Source organism: Panulirus ornatus, chromosome 14 (genome assembly GCF_036320965.1).
Source record: "Panulirus ornatus isolate Po-2019 chromosome 14, ASM3632096v1, whole genome shotgun sequence".
Taxonomy (NCBI): Eukaryota; Metazoa; Arthropoda; class Malacostraca; order Decapoda; family Palinuridae; genus Panulirus; species Panulirus ornatus.
This window is the reverse complement of record NC_092237.1, coordinates 13,032,301-13,052,300: the sequence shown is the minus strand read 5'-3', so window position 1 is coordinate 13,052,300 and position 20,000 is coordinate 13,032,301. Positions and strand designations below refer to the sequence as shown.

General features: G+C 44.1%; 1 long non-coding RNA gene across 1 annotated transcript in view; it reads left to right on the top strand.

Moving 5' to 3' along the window:
* Positions 1–20,000, top strand: part of LOC139753325 (uncharacterized) — a 164,348-nt gene that overhangs the window by 53,471 nt on the left and 90,877 nt on the right. The gene's annotated exons all lie outside the window — the stretch shown is intronic.

The following is a 20,000-nucleotide window of genomic DNA, read 5'->3' as shown; positions in this document are numbered from 1 at the left end:
TCCTCCTCCTTCTCGTCAGCTTCTCTCCTCTTACTCCTCCTCCTCCTCCTCCTCCTCCTCCTCCTCCTCCTCCTCCTCCTCCTCCTCCTCCTCCTCCTCAGGCCAGCGTTACCATTAAAGAGATGGGAAATCCCCGTTGAGCTTGTCGTCCTCCTTGCTACTCGAGCTCATCTCTCGCTCAGCTGATTGCTCCCAAGGGCTAGGGGTCCTGTCAGCTGTGGAGACGGATGGTGCAGCTGCTCAGCAGCGGGCCTGATGCAGCTGTGGGTGAAGGTCTCGGGCGCTAGTGATGGAGGAGAGTGGTAGAGCGACGCAGGAGTGATGGAGAAGACTGGTGAAATTATGGGTGTGAATGGTGGAGGGATGGAGGAAAATGGTAGGGTGATGGAGCTAGAGAAGAATGGTAGGTGACGGAGGAGAGTGTTGGGATGATGGAGGAGAGTTGTAGGTGAGACGGAATAGAGTGTTGGAGTGATGGAGACAACCGGTGGAGTCATGTAAGAAAATCATAGGGCAATGGCATCAGAGGAAAGCGATAGGATGATGGAGGAGAGTGGTGGAGAGATGGAGGAGAATGCTAAGGGGGGTGAGGGGGATGACGTTGATGGAGAACGAAAGGGTGATGGAAGAATGTGTTGGAGTGGTGGACGAATGACGTATCTTGATAATCTTGTCAACACAACACAAGAGATATCGTACACTGGTCGTTTGAAGACGACGAGACGGGAGAGAGAGAGAAAGAGAAAAAAAAAGACAAATCATAGAGACTTAATCATGGCTCATAACCCTTCACATGAACCCTGATGGGTCTATCGTAAGACTGCGAAAGACTTGCGACACGATGTTTTCTTCATGACTTAATGATGAACCTGGACAGTGATCGTGGAAGACTTGAAAGAAAGATCAGAAATCCGGAGGAAAGACTCGCTCTGAAAAAAAAAAATCACCTCAGGGATCCTTCTCCAAAATGAGTTCGTCAGAGACTTTCGGTAAGTCTGTTTAAGTAACATGAGAGTATTTCTTTTTTTTTTTCTAAGTCGTAATTAGGATCTTATCCTTACGATCAAGGGGGGATGTGAGAGGAGAGATGATGTAAATCTACGTCTTTACCATCTCAGTTTGTATTGGTTCGTTTGATCGTATATTGTGTGTCTCTTTATTTACCCTCTTTTATAGGTACTTATATTCCTTCTATGGGTAATACTTTGGTTTTTGCTCCTGAGAGCTGGCTGCTTGTGTGCCCTCCACGGTTATCTAGACCACGCAATGCTCGGGAAGCTGCTGCGTCACATGATTACAGTGTGACCGATGGCCACTCAAGGGTGGGCCGTTTTGATAACTGTTTCTTTCCCTACTTTGGAACTCTATACCCTCTCGTGACTTCCCCAGTAACTACGACCTGGCACTTTCTAAAGACACTTCCTTTAATACTTGTAAATACTTTTCCTCATCTCTTCATCTTCCCTTTCATCAACCTCTTCATCTTTCAATTAAGGCCCGTCGTTGATGCAGACTTTTCTCCGTGACTGGAGCTATAACACGAGAAAAAATTCTACAACCTTTTCAAAGATCTTTACGCCTTGCAGTATAAGTGCAACCGTCCTGTAGATCCCGAAGAAAGGATTTACTCCCTCTTTAGCGTCGTGAAACTGTACGCGTAGTTTTTGAAACGCCTCGGCAGTGTTAGAACTCATTCAAGAAAGGGTTCATGACTCCTTTTTTTTCCTCTCTTTAGAGAAGGACAGAGCTGAAGCGTAGTTCGCTGGCCTATCAATATCTCTCTAGACAGGGTGAAGCACAGTTTATTTCCAGTAATTATTTGTAGAGTTGAGGATCGGGGTCTAGAGGAATTCTGTCGAGCTTTCAACACAGAGAAAGTCTGCATCGTCTCTTGATACTGACACGTTCAACTCTCGTCAGTATTTCGCACAGTATTGTCATCTGTGTAGCAAGCCATTACTAAATGGACTTTTGATCTTCCTCTTTGTATAGATATAAACAAGGAATATCCAATTCCTTTTCTATGTCTCATACAGCTCTCTGTTTTCCTCGTACATTCTCTCATTTTCCTCTTTTACATGATACCTGTTGCCTTTGCATAGCTTCATTTTACAACCATTCCATTTTTACAACCATTACTTCTTCGGGGAAAAAAACAGGTGAAACAGAAGAGGATCGTATCTCGTCTTCCTGGTCTATATTGAGTACAACTCTCTCGTTCCACTTGGATTCCTTTATTGTCTCTTCGTTCCATGTATGTGTTTGGTACATATTCGGGAAGTTTACGGTTCGTTCTCTCTTGTAGATAGCCACCGGGAATGAAATGGCAATAAGGGAGATAAACCAAATGAAGCGTAGGTATGTGGAATATATATATATATATATATATATATATATATATATATATATATATATATATATATATATATATATATATATATATATATATATATGAAACCATGAAACTACAAAAGAAAAAAAGAGAAGACATTAAGTCGATTCCCATTTGGAGAGAGAGAGAGAGAGAGAGAGAGAGAGAGAGAGAGAGAGAGAGAGAGAGAGAGAGAGAGAGAGAGAACCAGAGATTAACGGGGAGATGCTCTGAGCAAACAGTTTAATGCGGCGAGGCAAGTGGCATGAGAAAATATATACCCAGCCACGAGCAGTGTCAGCAAAGTAAGCGACCACTCAAGTGTGTTTGGGGGTGAGGACCAGCGCCCCGACGACCCAGGTAAGATGAGGGGGACCAGTTAAGGTGAGACCTGATGGAGGACTTATCCAGGGGTGAGTGGGGAGGGAGTGAGTAACTGAGAGCGATATACGTATCAGAATTGGCTAGGAAACATGGAAGTAAAGAGCTAGCAAAGTGAAGACCCAGGTAAATACAGAGCGAAGTTAAAAACTTAAACTCTGGTTATGTTACGAACCAGATAAATATGATAAGAAATAAAGTAGTTATAAGCCAGATAAGTGAAGAGTTAAGGGACCAGTTATGTGAAGCGAAGAATGGAAGAACTTGTTCAGTTAAGAACCAGATGAGGAGAAAAGAGCTGAATTGAGCTAAATTAAGAACCAGTTTAGTAAAGAACCAACAAAAGTAAGACGTATCTATGTAGAGAACCAGCAAAAGTAAGACGCATCTAAGTAAAGAATCAGCTAAGTAAAGAACGAGATAAATAAAGAGCCAGCTAATTTAAGAACCAGTGAAGTAAAGATCTAAGTTAAAGACGAAATAAATAAAGAGCTGGTTAAACTTAGATCCACTTATTTGAAGAGTGAATAAAGTAGAGAGGTGGTTACTCTAACAACCTCTTAAGTAAAGATCCAGCTAAGCTAAGAACCAGTTAAGAGCTAAGTTAGCAACAAGTACCAGTGAAGAAGTTAGCTCAGTTACAAGCTAACTGAGTTAAGAGCTAATTAAGTCAAAAGCCAGGGAAGTTAAGAACTAGTTAAGAACTAGTTACTTCAAGCCTCAGTTAAGAATAAAACTAGTCAAGTTAAGACCCAGTTAAGGAGCTAGATAATTCAAAATCTAACTACGTCAAAATACCAGATTAGCCAAGAACCAGTTAAGTAAAGAACCCACAAGTAAAGAGCCCGTTAAGTAAAGAACCCACAGGTAAAGAGCCCGTTAAGTAAAGAACTCACAAGTAAAGAACTGGTTAAGTAAAGAACCCACAAGTAAAGAACACGTTAAGTGAAGAACCCACAAGTGAAGAACTAGTTAAGTAAAGAACTCGTTAAGTGAAGAACCCACAAGTAAAGAATCAGTAAAGAACCCACAAGTAAAGAACTCATTAAGTGAAGAACCCACAAGTAAAGAACCCGTCAAGTGAATAGCCAGTTTAGTAAAGTACTATCCAAGTGGCCAGCGAATCAAGCGGAACACTTAACGACGTGAGAGGAGATTATGTCATTAAGTAATTAGCGAGTATAAGCGGTGCCCGTCATCACCACTCTGGGTGATGAGTTGGGCGGCGACCTGGCCGGCCATGCAGGGAGAGGTAGGTGGGAGAGGTTGGTAGGAGAGGAAGGAATGGGGGAGGGGTAGGGCAGGAGGGAGACCGGAAGGTGGAGAGACCTGTGGACTCTGAGATAGAGGGTGTGTGTGTGTGTGTGTGTGTGTGTGTAAGGGAGGAGACTGGAAGAGATAAGGATATAAGCGTAAGATGGAAAGGGGGGTCGACTCAAGGGAGAGGCTTGACAGTCCAAACTCTCTCTCTCTCTCTCTCTCTCTCTCTCTCTCTCTCTCTCTCTCTCTCTCTCTCTCTCTCTCTCTCTCTCTCTCTCTCTCTCTCTCACGCGCGCGCGGGGAAGATGAGCGAGCGGCGGTGATGGCAATGAGAGCTAACTGAATTTTTGTCAATTTTGGCCGCGCTCATTGTCATGGTCTAGTCTCTGTGGCTTCCAGAAGCATTTCTGGATCACTGGAAATGGCTTTAAGTGTTTAAAGATCAGTAACGCAGGTCCACGATTTAATTAAATGATGACGTGATGGAAATGAGTTGTTCATGTTCTTAAAGGACCAATAATCATAACTTGTAACCATTTGTGGTTCTTTGTCATAAAGATGATAACATTATTAAGTGATCTAGGAGCGAAAGACAGTTGTATAATAGGTCAGTGATTCAATAATGCAATGCTACAGTTGTACAACAATATGATGATACAACATCAGGATATATATATACACTCAAGATCCCGGCTTTACAATCTATCAAAACCTAATGCGTGACTGATGTCATCTCCGGATAGACTTTATGTTCCTTGCTAAAGTGACAAGCATTTTAGATAAGTGTTTACTAACGTGAATATCTCAGTTACACCAAAAGCTCAAAGCGTATTTCCAAGGGCAGAGAATAAGACATTACACGTACATAACATTCAACTGAAAACGGCGAAAGTGGCTTAGATATTCAGGTAATCTAAACCCAGTAGAGTCAGCTGGTAGTGACATCATCAACCCCAGAATGGTGGAGGAAGTGAGCCAGCAAATAGCATTCTTGATCACCGAGATGCTCAGCAAATCCCTACATGGGCACTTGCTTACATTAGACGATATTTCAGAAAAGGTGAGGCGCAAAAACGTTTCAAACTATCGTCTCCTCAATATGACGTTGGTTTTAAAGTGAAATGTTTAAAAACGATAATTTTTTTGAAAAAAAAATCAGATTTTTAAGTGAACTAATAAACTAATTATCAAATTAGTTTTCGTAATAAAAGATCATTCTTAACGAATGTGATAAATTCTTTAGTCATATGTAGGATATATGGGATTCCCGAATCCACTTTGATGCTAGATATGCATAGACCTCCAAAAAGCTTTCGACAAAGTATCATATGAATTACCTTCACGGTATACATTGGGTCATCGACTGGCTCTATGATAGAAAATACCTTGCAGGACTAAACGACGGAAGCTTCTCACTGGCTCAGTGTGATAGGTGGGGTGCCTCATGGTTAAGTCCAAGGACCCATGCTAATCATTCTTTATGGAAGTTCTTGGGCTTCCCCATGTGCTCTTGCTGTCCTCCAGCAGATAACACCGCGGCAGACAATCAGGTCACCTGTTGTCTGGCATTCTTATGTACTGTCACTCTCCCTTAGCAAGACCAAGATGTCATCTGTTGTCTGGTATACCCACGTACTAGACCTCTCCTCCAGCTGATAACCTTCGTCGTAGACCAAGAGATCATCTGTTGCCTGGCTTTCCTCTGTTCTGTTACTGTCCTTCACTTTCCTCCAGCAGATCACCTCTTCCTAGACCAAGAGGTGGTCTGTTTTCCTGGTATTTTCACGTCCCGTAACTCTCCTCCAGCAGATAACTTCGTCTGGAGGCACCACTTCGCTCTTATCTCTCCTGGCCAATATGATAATTCTTCCCCCCTCCTGTAGAGACCAAACATGAGTACGAATGTAATATGATCTCCATCGTGAGTGGTGTTTTCTCACTCGGGGTTAGGAGGAGTAGCAGGCAAACAGCCCGCGCAGCCAGGGGGTGTTAGAGTGGAAGGGGGTGTCTTCCCCAGGCCCTTTTCCCCTTAATCACAATTACGTTCCCTGGGTGAGTGTCACGGTGTTGGTTTAGTGGCACAGAGCTGCGGTTTTATTACTCTACAGCACTGCTATGTAGACGTCTCGGGAACTATTGAATGTGGCGCTGTTGCACCAACGTCTCTGGTATTGTTCTCTGTGGCAGTGTTGTATAGACATCTTGGCACTGTTGACTGTGGCACCGTAAGGTAGACGTCTCTGACACTATTGCATAGCTGTCTGTGGCACTATTGTGCAGACATCTTTATCACTGTTGACTATGGCGCTATAGCCTGTGGCACTGTTGTCTATGGCACCGTCGTCTGTAGCACCATTCGACGATAGTCTGTTACATATCATTTCGATGTCCTGTTAATCTGTACCGTATATGATCCAAGCTGGAAAAGGATTAGTGGTTCAAGTCACCCCATGAGAGAGAGAGAGAGAGAGAGAGAGAGAGAGAGAGAGAGAGAGAGAGAGAGAGAGAGAGAGAGAGAGTGTGTGTCTGTTTCCTCCAAGTCTCAGGCTGGCTTACTTATGGAAGGCATCAACAAAGTCATCGGCTCAGACCACATTCCTCTGATCAAGAGGAACTGTGTCAGCTTCCCTCTTGGGCGTCCTGGAATCACCCAACCTTTTTGGGAATGCTGCAATTCGAGGGCGAGTAACTTAAGACATATATGATAAACATCAGACAGAAGTCTACAATATAAACATCAGACAGAAGTCTACAATATAAACATCAGACAGAAGCCTACAACATAAACATCAGCCAGAAGCCTACAATATAAACATCAGACAGAATCCTACAATATAAACATCTGACAGAGGCCTACAATATAAACATCAGACAGGAGATAACAATATAAACATCAGACAGAAGTCTACAATATAAACATCAGACAGAAGTCTACAATATAAACAACAGACAGAAGTCTACAATATAAACATCAGACAGAAGCCTACAATATAAACATCAGACAGAGTCTACAATATAAACATCAGACAGGAGGTAACAATATAAACATCAGCCAGAAGTCTACAATATAAACATCAGACAGAAGTCTACAATATAAACAACAGACAGAAGTCTACAATATAAACATCAGACAGAAGTCTACAATATAAACATCAGACAGAAGCCTGCAATATAAACATCAGACAGAGGTCTACAATATAAACATCAGACAGAAGTCTACAATATAAACATCAGACAGAAGGTGACAATATAAACATCAGACAGAAGTCTACAATATAAACATCTGACAGAGGCCTACAATATAAACATCAGACAGAAGTCTACAATATAAACATCAGACAGAAGTCTACAATATAAACAACAGACAGAAGTCTACAATATAAACATCAGACAGAAGTCTACAATATAAACATCAGACAGAAGTCTACAATATAAACATCAGACAGAAGTCTACAATATAAACAACAGACAGAAGTCTACAATATAAACATCAGACAGAAGTCTACAATATAAACATCAGACAGAAGTCTACAATATAAACAACAGACAGAAGTCTACAATATAAACATCAGACAGAAGTCTACAATATAAACAACAGACAGAAGTCTACAATATAAACAACAGACAGAAGCCTACAATATAAACATCAGACAGAAGCCTACAATATAAACATCAGACAGAGTCTACAATATAAACATCAGACAGAAGTGTAACATAAAGCCCAAAACAAGAAGAAAAAAGAGAGAACTTGGCACCAAACACGTAATAAGAGGGAAGATGGAAGTATGGTGAAAGAAATAATATCTCTGGGTACAAATTACTGAAGTTTTGTACGAACTTTTCGTGAGCGAGAGACTGAATATTCTAGTGTGGTGTGTGTGTTAGTCATTTATAACAAGGCGGCTTCCACGTGTGGCCAGTGTCCTCGCCCGAGATGGTTGGGCGTGGGGTTTCCCTAGGGCGCCTCCTGCCTCCTGCCCAGGAACCAGAACCCGCCAGCGATGAAGTCGTGGTGGGGGTCGTCGCACCGGGAATCCGTGAAAAGTTTGAGGAAGGTAGGGATCATGAGGGCCCCAGGGATGGAAAGTTTGCAGATGGAACTGCCTCTCAGTTGAGAGTTCCGGGGGAAGTGATGGGTGAGTGAATTCCTCCCCCTTCCCCTTCTTTCCTTCCTTCCTTCTTCTCCTTCTTCTTCTTCTTCTTCTTCTTCTTCTTCTTCTTCTTCATCTCCTTCTTCTTTCTTCTTCTTCTTTTTCTTTCTTCGTCTTCTTTTCTTCTTCTTCTTCTCCTTCTTCATCTTCTTCTTCGTCTTCTTCTTCTTCTTTCTTCTTCTTCTTCTTCTTCTTCTTCTTCTTCTTCTTCTTTCTTCTTCTTTTTTCTTCTTCTTCTTCTTCTTCTTTCTTCTTTTTCTTTCTTCTTCTTCTTCTTCTTTCTTTCTTTCTTTCTTTTTCTTTCATTCTTCTTCTTGTTCTTCTTTTTCTTCTTCTTCTTTCTTTCTTTCTTTCATTCTTCTTCTTCTTCTTCTTCTTCTTCTTCTTCTTCTTCTTCTTCTTCTTCTTCTTCTTTGCTTCAGCTCGGAAAACCGTTCTTGAATACAGTGACATGGTGGTTGGTTGTTTGGGCTTGAAAAGCCTATTAACTGTCAAGGTCATTAGGGCCGTCGATGCCTGGCCCTTGTGTTCTTGTGAAGGTGGTCTGCTCAGGTCTTCGGTAGGTGCTCAGGGATGGTGACGGCCTGGGGGCACAGGGAACCACCCACAGACCATTACGAGAACCTTGTTTATCATACCAACTGTTGAACTGGAAGCACTTTAGCATTATCAGAATTTCTCATTATCATACACCGGGTATGTACTGAGGATGTGTTATGAATGATTTCAGAGACTATATGAACCTCATTCCCTTATGGGATGAGTATAAGATTCAACAATGATTCTCACAGTTAACCACGTTTCTTAGTTTTATATGATTCAAAACTAAGCCTCGCTCATCTTTATTCGTTTCAAAGATCAGCATTGTCGTAGTCGATTCGGTTTGAACGAAATTCTAATTCTGGGAAGAATCACCAGACCTTATCTGCTCACAGGAAACCTTTACTCACTTCAAGTCCAGCAAGGTCTTCACTTACTTCAAGTCCAGCAAGGTCTTCACTTACTTCAAGTCCAGCAAGGTCTTCACTTACTTCAAGTCCTGCAAGGTCTTCACTCACTTCATGTCCAGCAAAGTCTTCACTTACTTCAAGTCCAGCAAGGTCTTCACTTACTTCAAGTCCAGCAAGGTCTTCACTTGCTTCAAGTCCTGCAAGGTCTTCACTTACTTCAAGTCCAGCAAGGTCCTCACTTACTTCAAGTCCAGCAAGGTCTTCACAAACTTCAAGTCCAGCAAGGTCTTCACTCACTTCAAGTCCTGCAAGGTCTTCACTTACTTCAAGTCCAGCAAGGTCCTCACTTACTTCAAGTCCAGCAAGGTCTTCACTCACTTCAAGTCCTGCAAGGTCTTCACTCACTTCAAGTCCAGCAAGGTCTTCACTTAATTCAAGTCCAGCAAGGTCTTCACTTACTTCAAGTCCAGCAAGGTCTTCACTCACTTCAAGTCCAGCAAGGTCTTCACTTAATTCAAGTCCAGCAAGGTCTTCACTTACTTTAAGTCCAGCAAGGTCTTCACACACTTCAAGTCCTGCAAGGTCTTCAGTCACTTTAAGTCCAGCAAGGTCTTCACTTACTTCAAGTCCTGCAAGGTCTTCACTCACTTTAAGTCCAGCAAGGTCTTCACACACTTCAAGTCCTGCAAGGTCTTCACTCACTTCACGTCCAGCAAGGTTTTCACTCACTTCAAGTCCAGCAAAGTCCTCACTCACTTCAAGTCCTGCAAGGTCTTCACACACTTCAGCTTTAGCAGTCAAGATCTACACTCACTTCAGCTTCAGCAGGGTCTTCATTCACTTCATATTTAACAAGGTCTTCAGTTATTCCAGCTTTAACTTCTGCAGGCCTTCCACTCTCTTCAGCTTGGGTAAGTTTGCCGTTCCGTGCTCAGGAGTGTGCAATATAAAGAACCCTCTCTATCGCCCTCCTACCCACTGCTTCATTAAGCTTCCCAAACTGAAGTTCCCGTGACCCAGAGAACTTAGGGGTGAACTTTGTCCTCCTCTCGTTGCTTTAATCCTCAACAAGTTAATAAACTTGTCAGCACGACGAAAGTTTATCTAAAATTACACAAACATGTCTGCCTTCGAACATGTTCTAGAAAAAAAAATACAAAACCCTTTGTTCTCAATTGTTTCGTTTGTTAAAACTATAAGAGCAAGCAACAACAACCACAACAAAAATCCTAGAAGAATCTCTGAAACCATGTGCGAACATAACCCTAAAATCGTGTGCGCAGAGTGCTTTTAACAGGTCGTTTCACGGGCTCTGAACAGCCAAAGTGACTTGGGTAATGTGTGTGATCTGGCCGGCTGTACGGCGCCCCCCACCCAGTTTCCCGGGCTATAGGGAGGGTCCAGTCGGGGCGAGACTCAACAGTCCCGACGGTTGTCAAACATCATTCTAGTTCACCGAGTTGATATGTAGTGATGGATAGGATTCATCTACGAAGGATCACCTAGGGATTGATATACATTGTAAGCTATAATATATATATATATATATATATATATATATATATATATATATATATATATATATATATATATATATATATATTATCCCTGGGATAGGATATATATATATATATATATATATATATATATATATATATATATATATATATATATATATAGTGAGACGAAGGATATTTGAGTACTTAGTATTTCGAATAGTTGTTTCCTATTATACAGTCCCTTAGCCTAGCGGTTAGCATGCCTGCCTCTTGCACAAGGGGTCCCAGGTTCGATCCTGGCTGATGGAGCTTTGTATGATATATATATATATATATGTATATATATATATATATATGTATATATATATATATATATATATATATATATATATATATATATATATATATATATATATATAGGGTATCAGTGGGGATAGGGGAAGAAAAACTATTTTACCCATGTATTTCCTGCGTGTCGTAGGCCACTAAGAGCGGCGGGATCGGGTGGCTGGAAGTCCTCCCTTCCTGTATTACCATCCAAAAGAAAGAAAAAGAGCAAGGAACCACATGAGGGATTATCCCTGTAAGGCTCATGTATGAAGAGAGAGAGAGAGAGAGAGAGAGAGAGAGAGAGAGAGAGAGAGAGAGAGAGAGAGAGAGAGAGAGAGAGGTGGGTTGGTGGGGGCTACTATAACTTCATCATCTCCCAACTCTTAACCACCTCGTCGCATTTCCCCGGGGACGTGGTTGGTGAGGTTAGTATTGATAAAGTTTGGAGAACACTCCTGTAACTTCGTCAGTTACGTAGATGATTCTGTAACCCCCCATCAGGAGTTGGGAGGAGAACTTTCTGACTCCCTTTTGGAGTGCCTCTTGGTGATGATGATGCAGGTACCGGTACTCCTTTTGTTGTATAGGAGAGCCTTCTTCTTTCCTCCCCCCCCCCACGCTCCTTTTTTATTCCTCCTCCTTCGTGGAAGATGGATGCCGCTGCCTCCACCCCCAAAGTCTTCAAAGGAATAGCAAATTGCTGACTCGAGGAACTGTGGCCCTCTAATTAGCTCCCGATTCCCATGACGTCTCCTTTACATAGACCGACCTTCCCTCTTTGAGTTCGTGCTGGAAAGTATTGGTTATTCCCGTGCTGAAGAGCAGACTGATGGGAGGGCCGGGGGGGGGGGGGGGGATGATGTTTGTCAGTTCCAACACGTGTGTATCGCCGGATCCCCAACGTCTCTCAAGGTCAAAAGTCTTCCTCTCTGTCGCCTGTGACTTTGTCTTTAATATGCTCTTGTATCGCGATGAAAACCTAGTCAACATTTATGATAGCCGCGATGATCCAGTGTCTCCGTTTTCCTTCTTGTGGCCCAAGGTATACACCAGGGCTGATGGATGGATGTATTTTCTGCTATTACTGAGGTGAGGTACTCTGAGGTGCTTGGTAGAATTGATTCACAACCTTAGACTTTTTGAGCAAGACGTCACGACCCTTGAGCATGATGACACGGTTCTTAAACACGACGGTACAACCCTTGAACACGATGGTACGATCCTTGAGAATGACGGCACGACCCTTGAAGATGAAGATACGAGCCTTGAGCATGATAATGTGACTATTGAACGTTGTGGTACGACCCTTAAGAATGACATTATGGTCCTTTATCACGACTTTGCGACCATTGAGCACCGTGGTTGCGATCCTTAAGCACTGTGGTACGACCCTTGAGCACGACGGTGCAACCATTGAGCACGACGATAGGACTCTTGAACATGACGGTGCAACCCTCGAGCACGACGGTACGACCCTTAAGCATGAGGATGCGAACCTTGAGCCCGACGGTAGAGTCCTTGAACGCGATAGTACGACCCTAGAGTACGACATTATAGACCTTGAACATGATGGATACGACCCTTGAGTATGACGATATAGACCTTGAACATGATGGATACGACCGCTTAGTGTTAGGACGATCCCTTGGGTACGGTGGCGTGACCTCTGACCTGACCCTTAAAGTTTAACTTCAAAGGCTGCGCAATCATACCCAAGAGCTGTTGAGTCGCGCTCAAGAGTCGCACTGTTATGCTCAAAGGATGAATTCACGTCCACAGACGCTCTCTGGCAGTCGGGTCGTATTTTTCATGGGTGAGGGAATAAGGAATCCTACCGACCTCTTCATCTTATGTCTACATTGGCTACATGCTTCATTAAACCCTTCGCCGAAGAATCAACAGAGCAAAATACAAAGCAAGTTTAGACTATAGACCCCTCTCCTTTTCTATCTCGTCCCTGTGTGTATAGCTTACGAATCCATGATATCATCACTCTCCCTCAGCAGATTACCTCGTCATACACCATCAAGGTCTTCTGGTATCTGGTCTTCCTATAGACTCCCATGGGATATTACTGTCCTGCAATAGATAGCCTTATCATACACCATCGAATTTTCTGTTATCTGGCTTATCCATGTACTCCGATATGCTATAACTATCCTCCAGCAGATAACTATGTCTTAAACCTTCAGGTCTGCTGTTATCTGGCTCTTCCAAGTGCTCCCACGTAAGCATTACTCTCCTTCAATAGATAAACTTGTCATAGACAATCAGGTCTTGTGTCATGTCTCTCGTGTATAAGAAAAGACATAATAACGCCGAACCTCCTAGCGAATATCGTTCTAACACGATGCCAGACTGTGAGATTCAGAAACGAAAGCGTTTCGATTCTCTGGGTGAATTAGGTCGTGTAGGTTCCCAAGTATAAGGATTTCCAATAAGGGACTGTGTGATCCATGGCTTCCAGGAGGGGATCTCCACATCGATCGTGGAGACAAGTAAATTGTTGCCACGAGTTCAGGAACTAATCTAATGTTGTTCCTGACTCTGATTATTTTTCTTAGGGGAACAAATTACCACCTTAATGAGGAACCCCCTGAGCGCAGGTCGTATGAAAACACACGACTCCCCCTTAAACCTGAAAACTAATTAAAAAGCTCCCCCCTTCCCCCACCCCCAACCCTCAAGAAATTAATAATGATAATAATTGGAGATTATACGAACCTCCAGAAAGGCAATACTGGCAAGGGAGTTAACGATGAATATTTCTTTTTACCGTGAATTCATCCCTGTGCATCCGGGGCTGTTATCCTACCTTATCGAAATTCGTAATTATCTTTCTGGTTATTGATTACATCGAACGGTTGTCCATAACCCTTTACTCCCCTGTTCTCAGTCTTAATGTAATCCTGTCGCCGGGAAGTATCTAAGGGCATTAGCCCGTCGACAACAGTGTATAACGATCGTTAGCAAGTTAGCGGGTCGACCAGAAAGATCTACGGAACTACGGCTATTACTCGACTTGGTTGTGTTTGTATGACGGTGGGCCTCCGGTCACGGATGAATAGCCCTCATCGAGGCCAGGCTGTCAGAAGAAACCTAGGAGTAAGGCGTGAAAAGGGGTGGGGGGACTATGAGGAAACCCTGCCATTTGAAGAGAAGCGGATCGTAGGCGTTAGGAAAGACATGCGAAGGTGGAGAGTTCCCAAGCTTGCCGGTGTCGCTGTCTTTCTTTTGCTCCTCCCGTTGCCTCTGGCTGATGGTTCTGTTGTCAGCGGCGTTGCTTCGTCGTCCATATTCCTCCTCCTCCTCCTCCTCCTCCTCCTGCTATTGCTGCTGTTCTACAGCTGTTGCTGTCGTTGTGAGCCCTCGGACATTTGGAATGTAACTGGTTTCAAACTGAGGATCATAATCGGATGCCATAATGTGTCAAAAGGAGATCGCTATTCGTGCTATACTTTCATCACATGTCCTAATAAAGTGCACGAATAATGTGTCAAAAGGAGATCGTTATTCGTGCTATACTTTCATCACATGTGCTAATAGACTGCACGAATGATAAATAATTCTTCTTTGGAAAGTCTTCGATTTTCTGCAAGGCATCTAAAATCGTCAGTCAAATATTCGAAACCGATTTCCTTTGGGACTGATTTCTTATTGGTTTAAAGGTTTAAAGTCTAATTGAAGTGGAGTCTTCTAACACCAGGAGAAAAGCTTTTTTGATCACCTGTTTCTAATTCTAACTTCATTTTTTCCACAAGTAGCGTCTATTGGTAATATTTGTTCATACTATTTCGTCCTTAATCAGTCAACAAATTTAGCTGCAATCCCATCCGCTCCAACCAGTTTACCACTCTTCATCTTACGCAAGGCTTTCACCAATTCTTCTCTTTTCACCGAATTATTCGTCGTGACTCTCTCATTCTCTGTACAACTCATCGTCCCGAACAGCCTACCATCTTATCATCTGACACATTCGATAGTCCATTAGAATACTCAAGCCATCATCACTTCACTTCTTTGCCTGTTACCACTTACCTATCAATTTTCCTTCATGTTATCTCCATTTGTTCTCATCTTCCAAAGCATTTTCTTGTTATACCTGACGTTTGCCAATTCTCTCTCAACCCATCCCTTTCACTTGCCCTCTTTTTCTGCCCCAGCACTTTCCACTTGCCCCTCTCTTCCTCTCTTTTGTTCATTTCCTAATCACTTGCACTCCTTCCCTGCAGGTAGCGTTCATACACTTTTCTTTCTCCTTCACTTACAACTTAACCTACACATCCCACCTTTCAATCTTTTGAAAAGCATAGCCTAACTCTTTCTAAAGTCAGTTATCATCTATAATTATGCAAAATTTCGAATTGGTGAGGTAATAACCTGATTAAATTCAGTAATACTAAAACTTACTTTCTGTCTCTGTCTCTTTTCCAGTGTCACTCTCTTCAGATTCTAAACACGACAGTTCATTCCTAGCAAATAACAGAGAGCATGTTCAGCATTCTGGAAACCCCACAAAATCCATACCCTTATTGATGAGGGTGTTTTCCTCGTGCTGTGTTTCTTTGTCTTGTGAACACCTACATCACACCTACGGGGTGGTTTATTGGCCCCCAGTATGGAGTGCTCTTCGCATATCTGGGGTGGCTCTTTACTCCGCCTCTTTTGTTAGCCAGATTGGAATCAATATCCTTCTGTCTCATTCATTATCCAAAAATCGATGACGTCTCTCCCACCATTCCTATCCTTCCTGTCTGTCTGTCTGTCTGTCTGTCTGTCTGTCGTGAAGTTGCTGTCTTCTTGCTTGCTCTACAGATATCATTTCGACCACTGAGGTCGCGAGCCGTCGACACCAAGACTCGCACCCGTGGCACGTTTCCGGGTGCTGCTTCCTATGGTTTCTGTTTGGAGGTTGGATCCCCGGGGATGGAGCATTATGATGCCTCCTCCTTTCTTCAAACAACAAAGCTGTGCCACTTCTTCTTTTCTTAGTCTTTCCTTCTTTATATAACCTCTTTGCCTTTAAGGGTCTGGCTTAGAATCACCTAGGACAAATATCTTATAAATTCAGGTATTTTCTGAGAAAAACACCAAAATAAACGTATAAAAGATAGCGGTAACGGGGACACTAGAAGGCTAATGTGCAGCATTTTTTTTTTTTTTTTCATTTTCCAGACAACCCAGTCGTAGGGTAATCAGGCCTCCTGTTGTCTGTCTTTCTCATGTTAACTCATGTCGGAAGCTTTCACTCAATTCTCCATTCCTGATTTCATTTTCTAAATCGCTTTTCACCCAACATGGCCATGAGAGGGCATTGTTCTCCAGAGCCACGTCGGTCATTCTAAAAAAGAAATGATGATACTAAACACCATAGAGCACATCTCTGACTATCATTCATTACAAGAATTTGCTTTTTACTTTCGTCCAGTAGTGTGGCCCAGCAAGCCGGACGAACCTCATCCATTTCAGTAAAGGTGCGAAAGTCCGGGAAATGTAATATGATATACTTCCCATCTCCATATTCATGTATGAAAATATACCATCTGGCCTGGAATAATTCCACTCGATCACTCGACCGATAATTTCACTCATCTGTCTCTGCTAAAAAGAAAATGGGTTTAGGGCTGTCCTATCACTGTGTATACGCATTAACACTCAATACCAGCAGTGTTGGGCTCTGAAAAGAAGAGAAATAGTAATAGTAGTAATTTACTTAATAAGTAATAGATAAACCAGATATATATATATATATATATATATATATATATATAGAGAGAGAGAGAGAGAGAGAGAGAGAGAGAGAGAGAGAGAGAGGCATGCGTAATATACAGAACAGAGAGAGAGAGAGAGAGAGATAGAGAGAGAGAGAGAGAGAGAGAGAGAGAGAGAGAGAGAGAGAGAGAGAGAGAGAGAGAGAGAGAGAGAGGCATGCGTAATATACAGAACAGAGAGAGAGAGAAAAAATATGGTGAGGGAGGAAATGTATTAGAAGGATGCCACTTCCAGATTTGGGTTGAAGCCACGCCTTTGCCACCAGACCTACGACCTCTCGTCCAACAATGTGCGAAAGGTCAAGCCATCACACACACACACACACACACACACCCGAGTCGCACACACACCCTCGTGCTCGAGGGTCGTCGTCCTCGCGAGGACACCACGAATGTCGCCGCTCCAGCAGAAGGGCGCACTCCTCCAGGGCTTGCTGGCTTGACCGACGCAGATCGCCCGTGGGGGAAATTTTGGGTCGAAATTCCCGAACTGTTGAAATGGAATATAGCACTTCGCAGAAGCCCCTCCAGTGGGAGGGTAGAGATGCTCTCGTCTTCAGACAGGGATAGAGTGCACCTCTGAGACAGAGGGAGGTGTTGTGGGACACCTGTAAGTGAGAAAATGTGTTGTGGCACAAGTGTTTAAAAGCTAAACCTTTTACGGTATAACTTCACCTGCCGTCGCTAGGCGACAGAAAACGAGAGGAGGTATTCCTATCTTATTTTTTGGAGAACCAAGGAAAGAAGAAGAAGAAATAAGCAAAATGGACACCCGGAAACAGAAGGAAGGAATTAGAGAGATGTGGCGTATGGGGAGGTCGACGTTCTGTCAGTGGGCTGAAACCAGGTTTATATAATTCATGGCACAGTCTGTACAGTGGGCCTAGATGTAAATGACAGGCTCCGGTTCCATTTCATTATGCATCACAGCTAGGCCATAGGAGGTGTATAAACGAGGCCATTCCTCATTCATTCCTGACGCTCACACGCGAAAAGGGGGGGGGGGGGGTGAAGGGAATAGAAAACGTGGTACTGAAGATAGTTAGAGAGTCACCGAACAGACGTCCACGAAGGTCACCATAATGTGATGGTGGGGAGGTCTCCTCCCGACAGGATTTGATCTCGTCTTACAAAGATCTATGAATGCATCCTCTCTCGCTCATCAATTTTTTTCCCCCCTCTCACTTTTTTGTTTTCCTTCCAGTGCGAGCGGCGGCGGGAGGGAGGGAGAGCGAACACCATCAGATGGTGATGTCTTCGCGACCATGGCAAACGTGTGTGTGTGTGTGTGTGTGTGTGTGTGTGTGTGTGTGTGTGTGTGTGTGTCATGAGTGTCGTGTGTGTGTGTGTGTGTCATGAGTGTCATGTGTGTTTGTGTATGTGTCAGTGTGTGTGTGTCATGAGTGTCGTGTGTGTGTGTGAGAGAGAGAGAGAGAGAGAGAGAGAGAGAGAGAGAGAGAGAGAGAGAGAGAGAGACGCCACTCCAGGGGGGGGGGCCCCAAAGCCTCACCATTAAGAGAAACAATGATTTATTGGCAATAAGTCACTACAGCGTGTGGCTTGTGCGTCCCTAATTACACCCAGTGTTGAGTAGGGGAGGGAGGGAGGGAGGGTAGGTTGGAAGAGAGGTAGCAGTCGATATGGGCGTGTGATGGAGTGTGGAGAGGATGGTGAGGGTGAGGTACAAGAGGAGGAGGAGGAGGAGGAGATCAGAGGGGAAGAGACAAGAGGAGATATGAGTGGAGGGGATATGGAGTGCGGGGACTGGGGGTGATACTATGAGGGAGAAAAGGGATGTATGGAAGGGTTGAGGCGAGTGTGGGAAGGAAGGAGAGGGATGTGTGGGGAGGGATGAGGGGAGTGTGGGAAGGAAGGAGAGGGATGTGTGGGGAGGGATGAGGAGAGTGTGGGAAGGGAGGAGAGGGATGTGTGGGGAGGGATGAGAGGAGTGTGGGAAGGGAGGAGAGGGATGTGTGGGGAGGGATGAGGGGAGTGTGGGAAGGAAGGAGAGGGATGTGTGGGGAGGGATGAGGAGAGTGTGGGAAGGGAGGAGAGGGATGTGTGAGGAGGGATGAGGGGAGTGTAGGAAGGGAGGAGAGGGATGTGTGGGGAGGGATGAGGGGAGTGTAGGAAGGGAGGAGAGGGATGTGTGGGGAGGGATAAGGGGAGTGTAGGAAGGGAGGAGAGGGATGTGTAGGGAGGGATGAGGGGAGTGTAGGAAGGGAGGAGAGAGATGTGTGGGGAGGGATGAGGGGAGTGTAGGAATGGAGGAGAGGAATGTGTGGGGAGGGATGAGGGGGGTGTAGGAAGGGAGGAGAGGGATGTGTGGGGAGGGATGAGGGGAGTGTAGGAAGGGAGGAGAGGGATGTGTCGGGAGGGATGTGGGGAGTGTAGGAAGGGAGGAGAGGGATGTGTGGGGAGGGAGGAGAGGGATGTGTGGGGAGGGATGAGGGGAGTGTAGGAAGGGAGGAAAGGGATGTGTGGGGAGGGATGAGAGGAGTGTGGGAAGGAAGGAGAGGGATGTGTGGGGAGGGATGATGTGAGTGTGGGAGGGAAGGGAGTCTTATCAGAAAGCCAGATAACAGATCATTCATGGGTGTGTGACTAGGTTATCTGCTGCAGGGCAGTAACAGTACATGGGAACACCAGGTAACAGACGACCTGATGGGTCTGTGATGAGGTTTTACATAATGAAAGACAGCAATGGTTTTCTACATTCCTAATCTACATAAATGGAGACAGGGTAGCAAGTCAAGAGGGAGGGAAGATGATATTTTCCATTCCATATCTACGATACAAGCCTTCCCAGAACCACCACCATTATCCTCCCACCAGCAGCCCCAGACGCCCTTAGAGAGTTCGTCTACGGCAAGCCCTCGTCAACCTCTAGGTCTCTGGCAGATCGTCAGCAACCTCAGTAAGGTCGTCTCTGGCAGATCGTCAGCACCCTTAGTAAGGTCGTCTCTGGCAGGCCCTCGTCACCCTCAGTAAGGTCTTCTCGGTACCCCTCAGGAAGGTCGTCTCTAACATGCCCTAAACCTTCTTTGACAGGCCCTTCCCCTGGAACCCCTTCCAGATGCCAGCCATCATTTGGATACCAGAATTGCATTTACGCCAGTAACTTTATCATCTGGTGCTCCTCCTCCCATATCTAGAAACCTCTTATCTATATACATTCTCGGGTCTGACTGACTTCGTATATCTCAAAGCTTTCATTCCACGTCTTAAAGTTTACTTTTCGTAAATAGATTGTATCATGTGAGGCTCCTTAATGAACGGAAGGTTTG